General features: G+C 43.4%; 1 pseudogene; it reads right to left on the reverse strand.

The window, feature by feature from the left end:
- Positions 1-2,827: 2,827 nt before the first annotated feature.
- LOC134809306 (small ribosomal subunit protein eS17-like) lies at positions 2,828-7,764 on the reverse strand (annotated as a pseudogene).
- Positions 7,765-7,972: the final 208 nt, after the last annotated feature.

A 7,972-nucleotide genomic window follows, 5' to 3' on the forward strand; every position in this document is an offset into this window, starting at 1 on the left:
ATGGCAGAGACTACTTGTTCCCCAATATTTCTTCACTCCTTCTTCCATAATAACAGAATCTTGAGCAAGTCACATGGCCACTCAGAATGGAGATTATATTTCCAGTCTCCATTGCAGAGTCAGGTTTAGCCATAAGACTAAGTTTTAGCCAGTGGGGTGTGAGCAGTAGTGGTGTGTGTGGTATGTGAGTTGTTACCTCTAATGGAAAAGACATTCCTTATCCTTCCCTTTTTCCCCTCCTCACTGGCTGGGTGTCATGGTAAGTCATCATTGACCATACAGGTAGAGTAAGATTTTAGGGATGGCAGAGTATGGTGGTAGAAGGAACTTGGGTTCCTGAATACTTCATTGAGCAGTGTTGCTGTACCGGCCCTGCACTACCTACCTCCTGATGGTTACATGAGAGAGAAAGCAACATTCATGTAGTTGAAGCCACTCTTATCTTGGATTTCTGTTACAGCAACAGAACCTATGTCCTAACTAATACTGTGTTCAATGAGAAACTCACTAATTACCAGAATGAGAATAGATTTAACAGGCTCATATAGGCAAAACCCATACAATATTGGGTTGAGGAATGTGGAAAAAGTGTGGAAGTAGAGATAGTAATTGTAGGCAACTCTTTCAAGGTCATCTGTAAAAAGAGGGACACTAAGGCATTAGCTATAGTGGATGTTGGGTGAAGAGAAGGCTATGGTTTTGGTGGAATGGTGATAAGAGAAATATGATCATGTTTCCAATATTATTGGAAGGCTCCAATAGAGAACAAGAAGTTAAAATACAGAAGAGGTGGCAAACATGGTGGCTCACGCCTGTAATCCCAGTACTTTGGGAGGCCAAGGCAGACAGATCACTTGAGGTCAGGGATTCGAGACCAGCCTCGCCAACATGACAAAACCCCAGCTCTACTAAAAATACAAAAGTTAGCTGGGCATGGTGGCGGGCACCTGTAATCTCAGCTACCAGTGAGGCTGAGGCAGGAGAATCAGTTACAGTAGGTAGTACAGGTTACAGTAGGTAGTGCAGGTTATAGTGAGCCGAGATTACGCCTCTGCACTCCAGCTTGGGCGACAGAGGGAGACTCAGTCTCAAAAAAAAAAAAATACAGAAATGGTGAGAGGAATCGATGGAAGCAACCCCTAATGGCTGGGCACACAGTAGCTGACACCTGTAATCCCAGCACTTTGAGAGACCCAGATGGGAGGATCACTTGAGCCCAGAAGTTCTAGATCAGCCTGGGCAACATAATGAGACCCCATCTCTACAAAAAAGGAAAAAGAAAAATTAACTGGGTGTGGTGGCGCACACCTGTAACCCCACGGAAGGCTGAGGTGGAAGGACCACTTGAGTCTAGGAGGTCAAGGCTGCAGTGAGCCATGATCATGCCACTGCACTCCAGCCTGAGCAACAGAGTGAGACCCTGTGTCCACCTCCCCCGACACCCGGCTCAAAAAAAAAAGGAAAGAAACCCCTAAGGAGTCAGCAAGGATGAGATCCAAAACCCAGGGTGGAAAAAGGAAAGCTGGTTCTTCTGAGAAAGAAACAACAAGGAAAAGATGAATGTAGAAACAAGCGATGGCCAGGAATCTAAGGGAATTCCTCTGTGAAGGAGGAGGCAAAGCCATCTGCTGAGAGTGTAAGTAGGACATGGCTGTCAGTTCAGGGGCTTGCATTTGAGTACTGAGGTTTTGAGTTGTTGGGTAAGACAAGAAGGTGACTAAAAACAAAGAGGATTTCAGGCTGGAATTGTGGGCCCGGGTGGTTTTGCTCTCTATGAGTCCACACAGTTGTATGATATTTATCTGGAAAAGATTAATTATAGAAAAAACAAAAATTTAAAGAGCGTAGACTATACAGGAGCAGAAGGCTTAAAAACCTAAGGGAGACCTTAACATAATGTGATAACATCACAGATGTTAAAAAACGGATAAAGGGTTAGAAAAGTGAAAGGAACTTCTCTCTAAAGATGCGACAGGCATTTATTCTCCCAGGCCAGGTGGAGTGCTGGGCTCTAACCAATACCATCTCATGTAACCCTCACCACAACACATGGAGATAGGGATGACTAGCTTCATTTTTCACATACGAGATGGAGTCAGGTCAGGTCATATCAATGGTGAACTACAAAGTGTAGAAGTAAGCCCCATTTTTTTCCTGATTTTAAAGTGCATGCTCCAGCCACCTCCACTCTGCTGCCTTGAATAGACCTTCCCTGGATACCAGAAAACGATGATCTATTTGAGAGGCAATTTTGCAGCAGGGAAAGTTACTGTTTTTTTATCTGCAATTTCTCATTAGTCTGGGTTTTGAAAGCCTACTTGAACCGTCTCTACTTGTTTGTGGGCTTTTTTCATTCGCATGCACTCTGACCTAAGTCGCGACGGATAACTTGTTGCCAGGATATCTCTGTAATAGCCAGAATGAAAAGTAAACAATAGCAAAACATCACATTAATCTAGCTCTTTGTGATGGCTGCATTTCTTTTTGTTAAACGCATTATTTCTGAATCTTTCTTGGGGGTGGGTCCAGGGAAGGGAGAGAGCTATTAACAACCTACTATTCTTTATTTAAAACCTCTTTATATAATATTCAACTATTGCTCTACAGACATTTAACACCCAGTCTACATCCCTTTTGGTTAAAATGCTGATGACTACATGACCAGATAAATTACAATCTTAAATAGAAGTGGGTAGGCATAGTAAACTGAAAACTGACAAGGACCTTTACAACTCTAACTTTCCAAATAATGAGAAAATTATAGGAAATAAATCTTTTTTTCTGTTGTCCCAGGTTTATTAAAAATATTGCACCATAGCAAAAAGATTCAAACAGCTCCACGTGGTATTTTAAAATTCATCCTAACTGTAGGCTGATTGACTTGCAGTTTCGGCAGACTGCCAAAGTCCAAAACCCTCAGCATTTCCTCAGTGTCCAGATCCTCTTCAATGATCTCCTGATCCAGAGTTGTGATAATTCGGAAACATAATTATCTCTCCTTTCTCTGCCCTCCTCCTGCAACTCGATGGAGATAACCCTCACTGGACCTCTCTAAATCTCTTTCATCAGATGTGTGACATAGCCTGCCATCTTGTTGTGGAGCTTCTTGTTGGGAATAATGGCAATTTCCTCGCACATGCCTTTGCTCATGTGGAAGTAGTTGCCCAGCAGGTATAGTACTTTTCAATGATGATCCAGGCTGCCTTCTTCATACTTTTGGTGCGAACGTGGTCCAGCTTGGCGGGTCCTTGCTAAAAGAGACAAATCTTTTTTTCTGAAACCGCCCATTTAGAAACATCTAGCTCTCTGACACTTTCTCACACGATCCTACAATGAATTTGTGGGGTAGGTACTACAATTATCCCCATTGGACAGATGAGGAAACTGAAGCCCAGAGAGTTGAAGTGACCAGTGACTAATGTAAGGACACACAATGAGTGGTAGAGGCATGATTTGAACCTAAGTATGTACAGTTCACATACAGGTGATTGTTTTACTCCAGCTTTAAGAATGGGTCAGAGGCCAGGCATGGTGGTTCAAGCCTGTAATCCCAACACTTTGGGAGGCAGATGTGGGAGGATTGCTTGAGGCCAGGAATTTGAGACCAGTGTAGGCAACATGGCAAGACCTTGTCACTGCAGAAAATTTAAAAATTAGCCAGTCGTGGTAGCATGCACCTGTAGTCCTAGCTACTTGGGAGGCTGAGGCAGGAGGATCACTTGAGCTTAGGAGTTGGAGTCCAGCCTGGGCAATATGATGAGACTCTGTCTCTACAAAAAATTTAAAAATTAGCCAGGTGTGGTGGTGTGTGCCTACAGTCCCAGCTATGCAAGAGGATTGCTTGAGCCCAGGAGATTGAGGCTGCAGTGAGCTGTAGTTATACCATTGCACCCCAGCCTGGGGGACAGAGCAAGACCCTGTCTAAAAAAGGATAGGTTGGCTTTCAATGTGTGGATTTTAACTTTATTTATTTGTTGAGAGACAGGATCTGGCTCCGTCACCTAGACTGGAGTATATTGGCACGATCATGGCTCACTGCAGCCTCAACCTCCTGGGCTCAAGTGACCCTCCTGCTTCAGCCTCTCAAGCAGCTGGGACAACAGGCATGCCACCATGCCTGGCTAATTTTTTATTTTTTAGTAGAGATGAGGTCTCACTATGTTGCCCAGGATGGTCTCAACCTCTTGGGCTCAAGCTACACTCTCGTCTTGACCTCCCAAAGTGTTGGGATGACGGGCATAATCCACCATGCCTGGCCTCAACATGGATTTCAGTCTTGGTAGAAGTAGACAGAAAAACTGCAAGGACATAGTAGAATTGAACATAACTATTAATGTGCTTGACCTATTGACCTTTATAGAACCTTCAATAGAATACACGTTCTTTTTGAGCACATTCAAACTATGAACCAGAATAGACCATATTCTAGATGATAAAACAAATCTCAATATATTTGGAAGAATTCAAGTAATACCAAGTCTGTTATATGACCATAAAGGAATTAAATTAGCAATCAATAATAGAAAAATCTCCTGAAATCCCCAAATATTTATACACTAAATAACATACTTCTAAATAAACCATGAGTGTCTAAGAAGAACTCAAAAGTGAAATTGGAAAGTAATTTGAACTGAATGCAAAGGAAAACACAAAATTTGTTGGAAACTGCTAAATCAGTGATGAAGGGGGAATTTGTACCACTAAACACCTATGCTAGTAAAGAGGAAAGGTTTCAAATCAATGGCCTCAGCATCTACCTGCAGAAACTAGGGGAAAAAAGAGCAAATAACCTCAAACTGAGCAGAAGAAAGGAATGGAAATGAATGAAATAGAAAACAGAAAAACAATTGAGAAAATCAATGAAACTAAAAGCTGTTTAAATAAGAATAATAAAATTGATAAATCTCTAGGCAGACTGATGAGGGAAAAAAAGAGAATACACAAATTATCAGTATCAGAAATGAAGAAAAACAACATCATGAAAGATCCTACAGACATTAAAATTTTCAGAGCCTACTATGAACAAATTTATGCCAATAATTCAATAGCTTAGATGAATGGACATTTTTTTTTTTTAATTTGTGATGCAGTCTCACTTTGTTGCCTGGCCTGGAGTGTAGTGGCCTGATCTCAGCTCACTGCAATCTCTGCCTCCTGGGTTCAAGCAGTTCTCCTGCCTCAGCCTCCCGAGTAGCTGGGACTATAGGGAAGTGCCACCATGCCTGGCTAATTTTTATATTTTTAGTAGAGATAGTATTTTGCCATGTTGGCCAGGCTGGTCTTGAACTCCTGACCTCAGGTGATCTGACCACTTCGGCCTTCCAAAGTGCTGGGATTACAGGTATGAGCCACCATGCCTGGTTGACAAATTCTTGAAAGACATAAACTACCAAAGTTCCCACAGGAAGAAATAGATAACTTGAATAGTTCTATATCTATTAATGAAATTGAGTTTCTAGATAAAAACCTACCCACAAAGACAATTCCGGGCCCAGGTGCTTTCACAGGTGAAATTTATCAGACATTTAAGAAAGAAATGATAGCAGTTCTATACAAAGTCTTCTAGAAAATTGAAGAGGCACCTGTAATCCCAGCACTTTGGGAGGCCGAGATGGGCGGATCACCTGAGGTCGGGAGTTCAAGACCAGCCTGACCAACATGAAGAAAGCTGTCTCTACTAAAAATACAAAATTAGCCAGGCGTGGTGGCCTGTGCCTGTAATCCCAACTACTCAGGAGGCTGAGGCAGGAGAATCACTTGAACCTGGGAGGCAGAGGTTGCGGTGAGCCAAGATCACGCCATTGCATTCCAGTCTGGGCAACAAGAGCAAAACTCCATCTAAAAAAAAAAAAGAAAGAAAAGAAAATTGAAGAGGAGAGGATACCTCCCAACTCAATCTATGAGGCCAGCATTACCCTGTATTAGTTTTCTAGGGCTGCCATAACAAAGTACCACAGACTGGGTGGCTTACACAACAGAAATTTATTGTCTCACAGTTCTGGAAGCTAGAAGTTCACGATTAAGGTGTCAGAGACATTTGAATCAGAGCAATTTTATTTTGAATAGGGGCTGGATAAAATGAAGATGAGACTTGCTAGGCTGCATTCCCAGGAAGTTAGGCATTTATAGTCACAGGATGAGATAGAAGGTCAGCGCAAGATACAGGTCACAAAGACCCTGCTTATAAAATAGGATGCTGTAAAGAAGCCGGCCAAAACCCGCTAACATTGTTAGGCTTTGTGTCCTCACCCAAATCTCATCTTGAATTGTAATCCCCAGGTGTTGAGGGAGGGACCTTGTGGGAGTTGGTTGGATTATTGGGGTGGTTTTCCCCATGCTGTTTTCATGATAGTGAGTTCTCAAGAGATCTGATGATTTTATAAATGGCAGTTTCCCTTGGACTTTTCTTCTGTCTTCTGCTGCCATATGAAGAAGGTCCTTGCTTCTTCCTCTGCTTCTGTCATCACTGTGAGTTTCCTGAGGCCTCCATGGCTGCACAGAACTGAGTCAATTAAACCTCCTTCCTACATAAATTACCCAGTCTCGAGTAGCATCTTTATAGCAGTGTAAAAATGGACTAATACAATAAATTGGTACCCAAGTAGTGAGGCACTGCTGTAAAGATACTTGAAAATGTGAAAGTGACCTTGGAACTGGGTAACAGGCACAGGGTGGAATAGTTTGGAGGGCTCAGAAGAAGACAGGAATATGTTGGAAAGTTTGGATCTTCCTAGAGACTTGTTAAATGATTTTGACCAAAATGCTAATAGTGATATGAACAATGAAGTCCAGGCTGAGGAGGTCTCAGATGGAAATGAGGAACTTCCTGGGAAATGGAGCAAAGGTCACTCCTGCCATGCTTTATCAAGGAGACTGGTGGCATTTTGCACCTGTCCTAGAGATCTGTGGAGCTTTGAACTTGAGAGAGATGATCTGAAATTGGAACTTAAGTTTAAAAGGGAAGCAGAGCATAAAAGTTTGGAAAATTTACAGCCTGGCAATGCAGTAGAAAAGAAAAACCCATTTTCCAGGAGAAATTCAAGCTGGCTGCAGATATTTGCATAAGTAACAAGGCCAAGACAATGGGGAAAATGTCTCCAGGGCATGTCAGAGACCTTCATGGCCGCCCTTCCCATAACAGGCCAGGAGGCCTAGGAGGGCAAAATGTTTTCCTGGACCAGATCCAGGGCCCCCCTGCTGTGTGGAGCCTTGGGACTTGGTGTGCTGTGTCCCAGCCACTGCAGCCATGGCTAAAAAGGGCCAAGGTACAGTTCAGGCCATTGCTTCAGAGGGTGCAGGCCCCAAGCCTTGGCAGTTTCCATGTGGTGTTGGTCCTGCAGGCAGGCAAAAGTCAAGATTTGAGGTTTGGGAACCTCCACCTAGATTTCAGAGGATGTATGGAAACTACTGGATATCTAAGTGGAAGTCTGCTGCAGTGGTGGAACCCTCATGGAGAACCTCTGCTAGGGCAGTGCAGAAGGGAAATGTGGGGTCAGAGCCTCCACATAGAGTCCCCACTGGGGCAATGCCTAGTGAAGCTGTAAGAAGAGGCCACAGTCCTCCAGACCCCAGAATGGTAGTTCCACCGACAGCTTTTACTGTGTGCCTGGAAAAGCCACAGACACTGAATGCCAGCCTATGAAAGCGGCCAGAAGTGGGACTATACCCTGCAAAGCCACAGGGGCAGAGCTGCCCAAGGCCATGGGAGCCCATCTCTTGCATCAGTGTGACCCGGATTTGAGACATGGAGTCAAAGAAGATCATTTTGGAACTTTAAGATTTAATGACTGCCCCATTGAATTTCAGACATGGATGGAGCCTGTAGCCCCTTTGTTTGGGCCAATTTCCCCCATTTGGAATGGGTGTTTTAACCAATGCCTGTACCCCCATTGTATCTAGGAAGTAACTAACTTGCTTTTGATTTTACAGGCTCCTAGGCAGAAGGGACTTGCTTGTCTCAGATAAGACTTTG

The sequence above is a fragment of the Pan troglodytes genome, chromosome X (assembly GCF_028858775.2).
Source record: "Pan troglodytes isolate AG18354 chromosome X, NHGRI_mPanTro3-v2.0_pri, whole genome shotgun sequence".
NCBI lineage: Eukaryota > Metazoa > Chordata > Mammalia > Primates > Hominidae > Pan > Pan troglodytes.